The 12500-nt window shown below is 44.6% G+C and overlaps 1 protein-coding gene across 3 annotated transcripts in view; it reads right to left on the bottom strand.

Annotated features, from left to right (window-relative positions):
* The window catches only part of WWP1 (WW domain containing E3 ubiquitin protein ligase 1), a 76702-nt gene extending 65129 nt beyond the window's left edge, over positions 1 to 11573 (bottom strand). For 2 of the 3 annotated variants that reach the window (XM_081070959.1, XM_081070960.1), the window contains exon 1: positions 11442 to 11483. The gene's annotated coding sequence lies outside the window, so the exon portion shown is untranslated. Of the gene's footprint in view, positions 1 to 11441 lie in introns of all 3 variants that reach the window. The other variant, XM_081070962.1, reaches the window with a different exon arrangement.
* Between the last annotated feature and the right edge of the window lie 927 nt (positions 11574 to 12500).

Genomic DNA, 12500 nt, shown 5'->3' with positions numbered 1-12500 from the left:
GTGAAGTTTTCAGTCATTATTTCTTCAACTAGGTTTTCAATCCCTTGCTCTCTCTTCTTCTGGTACACCTACGATGTGAATGTTGGTATGCTTCAGGGTAGCACAGAGGCCCCTTAAACTCTCATTTTATTGGATTCTTTTTTATTTTTGCTGTTCCGATGGGGTGTTTTCCACTACCTTGTCTTCCAAATCACTGATTCAATATTCTGCTTCATCTAATCAACTGATATATTCTTAATTTCAGTTATTGTATTCTTCATTTCTAACTAGTTCTTTTTTATGTTTCCTATCTCTTTGTTAAAATTCTCACTGAGTTCATCTCCTCTTCCCCTTAAGTTCATTGAGCACCCTCATAGCCAGTGTTTTAAACTATGCATCTGGTAAATTGTTTGTCTCCATTTTGTTTCATTCTTTTTCTGGAGTTTTGTTCTGTTCTTTCATTTGGGATGTTTCTTTGTCTCCTCATTTTGGCTGCCTCCCTGTGTTTGTTTCTATGTGTTAGGTAAAGCTGTTACATCTCCCAGTGTTGGTTGAGTGGCCTCATGTACCATGTTTCCCTGAAAATAAGACCTAGCCAGACCATCAACTCTAATGCGTCTTTTGGAGCAAAAATTAATATAAGACCCAGTCTTATACTAAAATAAGACCTACCTAACATAAGACCAGGTCTTATATTAATTTTTGCTCCAAAAGACGCATTAGAGCTGATGGTCTGGCTAGGTCTTATTTTCAGGAAAACACGGTAGTAGGTGTCCTATAGGACCCAGTGGTACAGTCTCCCTAGTCACCTGAGTCAGGTGTTCCAGATGTGTCCCTTGTGTGGGTGGTGTGTGTCCTCCTGTTATAGTTGAGCTTTGATTGCTGTTGGCACGCAATAGGAGGGATTGGCTCGTAGGCTGACTGGCTGTGAGGGATGGCCGTGGCTACACTGGAGGAGCTGTGGTGCAGGGGCTGAGCCCATGGAGCACAATTCACTTTGGTGGGGCTCTGGTGCTAGCTGAGTTCACCTTTTGGATGTACAACTCATCTTTATAATTCCAGCCCCTACCCCAGGTTTCAGCCTTTACTAAATACCCAATAAATGAGTGTTAAATGAAGATTCACAATTAATAAAACATTAGCCCTGTGGAATTGGTTAGGGTAGTTAGGTTTTTTTTTTTAAATGTAACTAAATTAAAATATTATGAAGAAAATCCTGTACAGGCAGGCTTATCTCCCATCTTTGCTCAGCTAATTCTGACCTTCAAGTCCACGTCCACCTAACCAGTGTGATTTCATCTCCACAGTCCTAAATAAATGCTCAATACAAAAATGTCCAATACAAAAGTAAAGGATGTTACCTAAAATGTTCCTTTGACTTATTAAATACTCAAACAGCCAAAAGTATATAAACCAGAGAAAAGCTCATTAAACTTGCACATTCTCTAGCTGTAGTTATTCAAAATAATTCAGAAGTCATATACTAATCCCCAAATTACATATCAACTGGACTTCTCTAAAAATCTGAGAGAAACATGGCTGCATAGAACACAGTACAGATTTTCCCACAGAAACAGTACAAATCGTGGTAGGCTTTCAAGACCAAGGCACAGAAGCCTACCAGACCCATACAGCTAAAGCAGTTGTACTGTACAATGACAGCTATCGTTCCACAGAGGTGTTTGAGGGCTGGCACAAATACTTATTTGCACGTACATGCATTGCTCCTGCAAAATTCCAAAATCAAAGCGAAATTCCAAAATAAATTGCTGACCGAGAAAAACTACCAAAAGCCTTTGCATGGTTCCTGGCACATAGTAAATACTTAAGGAATTCTATCTATTTTTATCCAGAATCCCTGATTACAAAATTTTGTGTTCATCAAAATAGCTTCACTTTTCTCACTGCATCCTAATTGTAAATTCCGAAAGAGTAGGACAACTCCTTACCACTGGATCCACGTGCCTCCCTCAAAGACTGGTGCCCACGAGTGTTTGATACGTATCTGCTAAAGAAGGATAATTAGTGCCCACTGACTCTCAAAACAGGCAAATAGGCTTAAAATCAAAGAGTCTTATTTAGTTTCAGATGCTCTTTTAAATGAACTACTACTATACTTCTCAAATTAATTTTGTTGTTGTTTAAAATTGTTATCAAAATGAAAAAAATTCATGAAAACAATACTCCTCCAAGAGCCACCAGCTTAGAAAAAAAACACTGTCCTAGACAAAAGCAGTCTTGTTTAATGGCTGGTGAGACACCGCTTCTAAATTCTCTGGGACTGCATAGTCTTATGAAACAAGAAATGTAGCACAGAACACACTGAGATTTTCTAGCTTAGAATTACTTGACTAAAATAACTGCATATTTCATGAAAACATGAAATAGCAGCAATCATCCATAATCACAACCTAACTCACAATTATTTTCATCTTTATACCATTATTTTCCTCCAATACACACTTTTTCACAAAGTTGCAATTGTAGTTTACAAATAATTTAATTTCGTACTCCCTGTCCTCCATTTACAGTAAGAACAGCCAATTACAAATTTCATTGATCCCTTGGCCAACATCTGAACAGTCTGTGCTTACACTTGAGAAAACCGAACTCTGGCGACAATATTCTAGAAGGCCACAAGATGGTGATGTTGTTCCATTAGACGCACCTTTAAAAACTATAGTAAATACACACCAAATTTCCCCAAAAATAAAAGTTTCCCTTCATTGTAAGTAAAAGTTATTAAAACAGTTTGTGCTTTACTAGAAAACATTAGTGAGAAGGAAAATACATTTATCAAATTTAGAGGCAACTATTCTAATTTTAAAGCTAAACAGTTTTGGTCCCTAAAAACAACAGAAAACACTGGACTTCGGCCCTATTGCAATCTTTCATCAAAGTCATCTCTTCTCCCTGCTCCATCCTCTACCTCCTCAGCTCATAATACAAAAATGAAATACATTTTTACTAATCATGCATTAACTAACTTTATTTTTCACAATTGCTCTTAATCTAGGGTGATGATTCCTATTTGTTTTAAAAGAACTGATACTAAAATTTATTACGTCAACATAGTACACCAAAATGGTATCAATGAGAATCAGATAATTTCTAATTTGCTATAATTTCCTCAATTTCTTACAATGTGCAACATTATCTTTACAATGGCAAAATACCAAAACATTTCAAGCAAAAATCCTTGCATTTGGTAATTTTCCCCCATACCTCAGTGATTATCATAGAAATAGGTTTCCCACTCCTGCACTGCATGTCAATTAAGAAAATAAAATTCGAATAACACTGAGCATCTCAAATCTTGGGTTTCAAACTAAGACAATGAATTTAAGTTAATATATAGAAAAAGCTGTGTAAACACTCCCTAGGCAGAAGAATAAGATGACAGAGCTTAACTACCTGGGACCACCTACACTTACATGGGTATCTAGGTGACACAGAAACACAAAACCCAGGTCTTAAACCTGGAGTGTGAATCAGGTCTCAGACTCCCAAAATAGTAAGAATAACAGTGACCACTTACTGGGCTCCTAGAATTTGTCAATCACCTTACTAAAAAACCTGCTTCTAATGTTAACAATTACCCTTCAGAGTCTTTATTATTCTTACTAGCAGATGAGGAAAATTAGGTTTTAGGAATCAAAGATGCTCGGGGCCACAGAAACCAGAGAAAGTCAGGATTTTTGAACCCAGATTTCTTGGGCTCAAAGCCAGTGCTCTTTTCACTACATCTGCACTGCAAAAACAGAACATAAAATGAGAAATGTTGAGCAAAACCCATGCCTTAAAATAAGCAGTTTGCTGCATCCATCAGATGTTATTATTCTCTTATTTTTTTCTCTTAAAGAGTCACAGTAGGGTGATTTTGTGGGGCTTTTCAGCTAGTCATTGAAAATGCTTTTTCTTAGGGTTGAGAGAGAAAGAGGAAGTAATCTTTAAAAAGACCATGTGTGAAAGCGTAAGCACATTAACACTGCAGAGGAGGGAAGCTGCACGGACTGTTTAATAAACCACTACCATGTGTTCTGGGAAAAACATCCTTTCTAATAGTAAAAATCAACTAATTCTGAAACACACCTGACCCATCCTAGTGAATACTTTTACTGAATAGGAAGTGACAGGTTTAAGCCACATAACAGATCTGGGAAGGAAGTATTATTAGTACCACTTAACATAGGAATACCATTTACATATGCTAAAACTAGTGCTTAACCTAAAGCTAACTTGACCAAGCTCACTCAGCCAGTAAATGAGGTTTATCTTACTGGAATGCCCAAGTTCTTAAATAGCCAACACTTTAAAAGAAAATTAACCACAAAGTTTTAAACCAAGTTATAATTACCAAAACTTGCCCCTAGGAAAATGAAATTCCTGAGTACAGTGTATACTTTCCATTCTGGGTATCCACATCTAAACATCAACACCATATTTCACAACTCATAGGACAAAAAGAGATGAATTTGTTGTTTTTCTCCCCAAACTACTGGCCACAGTCATGAAAACAAGCACAAAAAAAAAAAAAAAAAAAAAAGCCTCTTCAAACAAATGCCAACTAATCCTTTTCACTCAAATTTAGACAGAATCATGGGCTTGCTATGTTTTTCACCACATAATGTACTAACACAATAAAAACATGGTTGATATAAACACAGGTTAAGTTTTTCCAGTAACAGCCGTAATTTAAAGATCTGCCTTTCCAATGACAGATACAGTGACAGGCCTGAAGAGGGTTTAAGTGACACAGACACAGACTGTCACCACCACTGTCCCAAGGTTTGGGGGTTTTTAGTAAATCAAATTTCAAATTTAAAATTGAAACCCTTTCCCAGGACTTCTTCCCAAGTCAATGCCCTTACGCTCAGCAATGGCTTTTCCCTACAAGAGACAAACCATGGCCCCAAGCCATCCAACCTACTTTCTACCCAGATTCTAAATTAGACATATTTGAGTCAGAATCTCTATTTTTGAGTAGCTTATCTTAGCAAAGTGGAAAGCAATCAGATTACCTGATAAATAATCACAATATCTAACTTTTTTAAAAAGAGATGTCTTCTTTCAGAAGAACTCCTTTTGTGGAAGTGTGGGGAAGGGTCTTGGACAAGAAAGCCTGGGGACGCCTCTTGCAGTCACTTCTCTAGCTTGTTCTTTACTGTAATCCCCCGGTTATCAGGTTTCTACAGTTTCTCTGGATCAAGTCCTTGGCAATCACCTTGAGCCTCTTTAAACATCTGAAAGGTTCAGATGTTAAGCTCTCTTTGCATTTACATTATACGTGTACGCGCCAGGAACTAACTGGAGCCTAGAAAAGGGTCTGAGGGACAGGAGAACTCCACATTACAGACTCGGCGTCCACCAGCAGCTCTCAAACTAATGTGTATGGGAGTCAGCCGTTAATCATGGAACTTCTTGAACTCGACTAGCAAGGACCACAGCACAGACCTCGAAGGGAACTCAACCACCTCCATGGTTAACACCTCTCCCAGACGGCTGATGACAAACACTGGTCTACACTGTATTTCATCTAAGACAGTGTGCACAGTACCTCCTTCCCAGAGGCACAGCCAAACCATCACCAGCTCAGCCATGTTGGGTCAGTATCTTTCTCAGATTCATTTCAGCAACCGGTTTTTTAAGTTAAGAGGTGAGATTTGATCATGAAATCTGTTCATGCCAAAACAAATGTCCTTGAGAAATGACTAGCTCACAGAAAAGTGGACTTACTTGTATTTTCAACTTATTAATAAGGAATTACGAGCCATAAAAACAGTTCCAGGCTGCTTATGTCCCAGGGACCATCTTTTCTGCTTTACAAACATTATTGCAATTGATCCTTACAAAAATCCAGTAAGACAGATATTCTTTACGTTTCACAGAAGATGAAACTGAGGCCACACTGCCACTAAGCAGTACTGCCGCCATGAAAGCTACGACTTTTAAGCCATTTGCCAGCATGCCTTTACTTCTTAAACTGCCAGTTACTTACTATTTCCTTTAAGGTGCCGTATGACCTGACTTACACAGAACACGTTCATTTAACTAACCCTGCTCCCCACAGTAACTAAGCACATGCAAGGAGCAGGACATGGTGGCAAGCTGGGGCCCATGTATGGTCACAGATCCGACTTCAAGTCAGGACTCAACAGTTTGCTTCCACCCATCCTATTTGATAATTACGGGTCTACTAAACAGCTATCAAAAGAACTTGTTTTCCTTAGTTAAATAAAAAGCCACCACACCTGCAATTCAGTGAAGGCTAGTACATTTTTCAACTACCCAAGTAAGTCAAAGCAGGGAGGAGAACCACGGGGAAACACCTTAACGTAATTCTATCTCCCTCCGCCCCCGCTTTGCACCCTGGCCTTCCGTATTCATGTCAAGCACGTGTCTCAGAACATTCAATCACCAAATGCCTCCTCACCACAGTCAATGCACTATTTTCAGAAATTCACAGACATCTGTACTGGGATGCAGGAGCCCACTTTGAGTACACGTGAAATGCTTCCAACGTGCTCCACAGCTACACCTACATTTTTTAAGTGAGATACAGATTCATTATTCCACTCAGAAGCTAGAACGTAATAGCAACGAAAGACTCCTTTTCTTCATTCTAATCAGCCATAACACTGTTAGATAACCTGCACACACACTCACACACACACACCCCAAAAACTGAGACTACAAAAGTGATCGTGAGATAAACACAAGTGATGGAGATAAAGTGAGAAAAACCCAGCTTGCAGGGCCCAGACTCAAAGCCCTAAAAGCACCAGGCAGCTTAAGTCTCAGCTTCCAAAAGCTTTCCAGAAGCCCCGTTCCAGTGTCATGCTTAGCTGTCTGGTGTAATCCTGGGATTCAGGCACTTGTCTAGTCCCTTTCCCTTGAACTTGGGCTGGACCTGCAAACTGCTAACAGACTGTAGCAGAAATGCTACGCTCGTTCCAAGCCCATGGCTTCTGGAGGCCTGGTTGCTTCTGCTTATGCACTCTTGTGAGCCCTAGGCCACCAAGTAAGGCCAGCAATCCTGAAAAGGCCACTCAGAGAGCAAGTGGCCCAGTAGGAGAGAGAGACCAGCACACAGCTTATCTGCCTGTTGAATACAGTCATTAGCGACCAGCAGCAGTACTGCTCCAATGAGCCCAGCCTAGGACAGCAAAACTGTGAGCCAAAAAAAAAAAGGGTGCCTTAAGTCACTTCGTTTTAGGATTGTTTGTTACACAGCAAGAAGTAACCAAAAATGCTCAGCTGGTTCCTTGCCGGTTTTGCATAATTTGTTCAAAACCCAGAGCAAAGCAGGGGTATAATTACAGGCAGACCTTATTTTATTGTGCTTTACTGAGTTTCACAGATGTCTCATTTTTTACAAACTGAAAAAAAGACTCTCCACCAGCAAAGATTACAACTCATTTTATTGCGATTCTCGCTTTCTTGTGGTGGCCTAGAGCCAAATCCACACTATGTCCGAGGTGTGCCTGTGACTATAATTCCACAGTCACACAATCCCAGACAATAAGGTCTGTGCCCGTCCTGATGTCAGGGAGCCTACGAAACTCTGTCACAGCAGGACCGGCTTCCTGGGTGTTCTCAGCACTGCACCCCCACCAGCACCTCGCACACGTCTGGCATGTAGCAGGTATACTAGCATGTGCTGTGACAAGTAACAGGATTAAGGAATGCTGGGACAGATGCCAGTCTCCTCATAAATTAGGAGTGATCTGACATGGGTTTCACTTAACTTCTCCCCTCCAAAATTGTTTAAACATATTAAGTATATACACTAAGAGCTTTGAAATGGTCAATCTTTTTTTTTATGATAAAACTTTTCATGCAACGGTAAAAATCATCAAATATCATTATACTTTTAGAAATCAGATTCTGATTTATTTGCTCCAAAAATACAAATTTTCATAAACTAGGCTTTTATAAAAGAAAAAACTTCATCTGTGAAAACACCTGAATTAAAATCCACAAGTTTTCAAAAGGCAACTAATACCTACATTTTGCCAATGTATTTTCAGACAAGAAGTCAACTTTTGCTTTTTCCTTGACAGAAGGATGATTTTGATAAACACTTATAAATTTCAAAATTACATACCAAACCCCACTGCAATGAGGTTACTCTTTGCTCACAAAGGAGGAAACAGACAAGTTCAGATCTACACAGTACAAAAGTGTGACACAGATTCCAAACAGGTAAATTCAGACTCCTCACATGCAGTCTTCAGGTACCTTCCCACCACTGAGTTAGTGGGAAAAATATATTGACCCAGGAACAAAAATATGAGTTATGGTTCTAGTTCTATTTTGGCCACCGACTAGCCATATATCTTGGAAATTTAACTTCTTTTTAACTTCTTTGAGCCTCGGTGTCTTCATCTAGAAAGCAATGATTATCTCCTGACACACCTACAGTTGTCATGAGAGTCAAATGATAATGTTTATAAAGCTGTTGTGAAAAATGTATATTATGATACACTTCTTAATGCCAGCAGAGCAGAAAATCACCTTTGTAGGTACTTTCGTTAGACATTTTTCCTCCATTAAGCAATAGTAACTTCAATATATATACCATTATAAAGGCCAATTTATTGGTTTTTGCCCTGCTTGTTATAACTACACATTTTTATAGAAAGAGTAAAAAAGACCCCAGTGTTTCTAATAATTATGGAATCAAAGTTTCTAGAGCTATAAAAGATACTAATAACTTTCTCTGTTTCCCTCCAGGAAGATAATCCTATAGGTGCAGAAAAGTCAATTGTTTACTAATCAAATCATTCTTTAACCATACTAGGGAGAGTTAGCTACTTAATCCAACGAAAAAAATTCACTGACTAGGTTCCAGCATTTCCTTTTCTTTGTAGCTTCAATTTTTATTTGATAAAGGCTTCTTGAACGGAGGAGTATTCTTAAGTAGGGCATACCTGAATAGAGAAGATACAAGTTCTGACAGTTTTTTATTCCACTTGCTTCCCTTCCCCCCTGCCCATCCAAAGGAATAAGTAAATGATTGGTCTGATGTCACTCTCCATATGCCCAGTTCATTCCTCAGCCTCACCAGCTCTCCCCCACACATGGAAAACAAGGTACAGATAGTCCAATGAAAACCTACGACCCCAAATCACAAAATGTTAAGAACTGGAAGGAACCTCCCAAGGATCATCTAGACCTCGCTGATGAGGTCACGTAAAGGCAGTAACAATATCCAATGATGGTAAATCAGTTGCATATAATACATCTTCATACAAGAAAGAAACCATCACTGTCAATCAACTCCTGATTCTACGTTACCCACTCACTAATTGAAATACTCAGGGCAAATCATTTAACCTCTTGGGCTAGTTTGCTCTGTAATGTAACAGCAAATAAGTCAAAATTCACTGCAAACCACAACACAAGTGTAAGGAGATACTGTCTCTAGGTGTATCTACAGTATGTCTCTACAACAGGGGTTCCTATCAATAGTGGAAGAATCTGAAGCTTCTATTGTTTTAAAAGGCCCCCAATAATTCTGAGAGCCGCTTCCAAGCCCACCCACTGGTCCATGGGTTCCATGGATGAGTTTTAGGTGGTCCATGGACACCTCTAAACTTACAACCACAAAACAGAGGTGCATATGGTAATGTTCTGGGCCAGCAGATTACTTTAATTTCATCAAGGATTACTAATCCCCAAAGGACTGACAAGTACTGCTGCAAAGTGACACTCACATGCCGAAGACGAAGCTTCCATGGAGGTTGCTCAAAATGATACCACTATTCCCCCAACCAACCTGGATCAGAATCATAGTTATTTTCACTTTCTTCATTTTCTCTTTCATCAGCAATTCTGTCTCATCTACTTCCTTCCCCCTTTCCAGTCCTATTCTTACCGGCCACAGCGCAGACGCCCGCTACCTCTGACCACAGCAATCCAGAGGTCTCTCTACTCCCAGGTTCTCTCTATTCAATTCCCACTACACACTGTTGCCAGATTGATCCTCAGAAAACAAAGCTTTTAATCGTTACGTTGCTAACTCAAAAGTCATCTGTAAAACCCCGCCACCTACTAAATCCAAGGTCATTAGCCGGGCATTATTAAAAGCAATAATAAACTGGCCCACTTTCTACTTCTCGCTTTATCCCCCTTGTTACTGGTACAAATACTTGATGTTCCATCCCAGCATAATCACTTGCCTCTCCCCAAATGTATGACGTCTGTGCTGTCCCTTCTCTCTGCTTGGATTATACCTTTCCCCGCTTAGCAAGGGTCTTAGTCATCCTCAGAACAAAGACTTCGGAAGCCAGAAGGTCTACAACTGACCTCCCTAACCCCACCCTGCCAAACGGGTTGTGAGCTCTGCCCCTTCTGAATTTGGATTCTGGACGCAGCTTAACTATGTGCTAAAAGACAAGTGAGGCATTTGTGTCTAGTCCCATCGGCCTAACTTGTCTGGGAAGGCAGAAGCTGTTATCGTCCTCACCTGGACATTCCCCACAAACCCCACAATCCCACGTATGGTAGTAGGTGTTCCATAACCGTGCAAAGGAGCCAAAGAAATTTCAAAACTCGGTGGGGGAGACAGCAAGGATTTGTATGTCTTTAAAAGCAGAGGCTTGATCTGTGACATTCGCTACCGGGCACGGCCTCCAGAAGACATCGCCCTTCCTTTGAGCTTTGCACAGCCCAGGTGTCGCAAAGGAAAGCTGCGAGCACGCGGGTCACCGACGTCTGAAAGCCCTGCTCCCCATACTTTCCCCACTCCTCGGGCTGAGCACCTCCCACCACTGGGCCGCTCAGCTTCAGTTTTAAAAACACTCACTATTTATGAGACGTGATCACTGCCAGGCAGAGTTAAGCGACTACTGTGCGGCCACGACCAAGTGACACACAGAGAAGAACGCCTTTCCTTCCGAAAGCGGTGCGTTTTGTGTGTGTGCTGCACGCCGGGACCCAGTGGGACCGACCGAGGGGACGTGCACGCGCCGCGGGGGCGCCGGCCACGACCCGCGCAGCCCCGCGCACCGGGGGTCACGAGGGCCACCCGCGGGCCGCCAGCGACCCGAGCACGTTGTTCCCGCCCCGCCGCGGCCGACGGCGCCGTGGGGCCGACACCCCGCTCCTCCCGGACGCTGGGTCCCCAGGGAGAGCCGGGACCCCAGGGGCGGGACAGGGGGCCGGCCGGGCGCGCAGCGACGCGGTCCCGGGGAAGGGGCGCCGCGTGGACGAGGCCGCCGACCCCGCAAGGTCACGGGCACCGACCGACGGGTCGCCGGGCGCCGCCGTCCGCGCGGACCCGGGGGAGCACCACGGCGGAGCGCGCGCCGGGCCGGGCCCCACGGGGGGACGCGGGCGGCGCGCCTGCGGCCACGGAAAGCTCGCGCCGCGCGCGGACCGTCCGCCCGGCCCGGCCCCCGCCCCGCCCCGGCCCCGCCGCCCGCCCGCAGCCCGCAGCCCGCGCCCGCGCTCCTCACCGGCTCCCCGCGGCCTCGCGTCCCCCGCGGCGCCGCCTCAGCCCTCGGCGCCCAGCACCGCCATCTCGCCGCAGGCGCGGCCCCGCAGCCCAGGCCGCCCGCAGCCGCTCGGAGCCGCGCGCGGACTCGCGGCCCCCCCCGCCCGGCCCGGCCCGGCCGCGCGCCGCCGCCGCCCCACACCTCCCGCCTCGGGGGCGCGCCTCCCCGCCGGCCGCCCCGCGCTGCTCCGCGGCCGCCGCCGCCGCCTCGGGACCGGATCGCGCTCTGCCGAGCATGCGCAGCCAGCGAGCCCGGCGACGCCGGCGGGACCGTCCGCCGCTCCGGGTCTTCGGGGCGGTCGGGGACAGGCAGGGCCAGCCAATGGGAGCGGGGGGCGGGGCCCGCGGGGGGCGGGGCCTGAGCGGCGGGGCGGGGCCTGAGCGGCGGGGGCGGGGCCTGAGCGGCGGCGGGGCGGGGCCTGGGGAGAAGCTGCTCAGAGCGGGAGGTGCGTGCTGCTGACGTGCCTTTCGGGCCGGGGCGGGATGGCGCGTCACCTGGAGTGAGGACCTCGGGGCACCAGCGTTCCAGCGTGGAACGCGTTACAACAAAGGTGGCCTGTGTATAAATAGTCCTTGAACTAGCTGGGCGCTTGAGGAAACCACTGCAAGAGTAAATGATTGCACGCAGCCAGGGACTCCCAGGCCATGAGTAGTCACCAAACTTTTGTTCCCCTTACCCCACCATGAGTGCAATGACAAAAGGAACACTGAGCGAGTACGTGTCATTGGCACTGACCCACAGAGCAGTCCCATAAAGAAGAGGCTGTCATCCCCATTGATACAAACGGCTCGCTCGGTTGCAGAGATGCTGTTGGTTCCTCATGTTGCTTGTAGGAAAAAAGGCCACACTGCAAATGGAAGTCAGCGGTGACCCCATTACTCACCAGATGACCTTGTCAACAGAAGGTCGCTGCCGCCAAGCCTATGCCAATAGGAGTTCCCCATATGGGATGCCAAGAAAGGAGAAACTTTATTCAGGTAAACAGCTTGCACACCAGGGAGGAAGCCACGGGAGGAAACC

Source organism: Rhinolophus hipposideros (assembly GCF_964194185.1).
Source record: "Rhinolophus hipposideros genome assembly, chromosome: 13".
Taxonomy (NCBI): Eukaryota; Metazoa; Chordata; class Mammalia; order Chiroptera; family Rhinolophidae; genus Rhinolophus; species Rhinolophus hipposideros.
The sequence above is the reverse complement of the archived record's forward strand: the minus strand, read 5'-3'. Positions and strand labels throughout refer to the sequence as shown.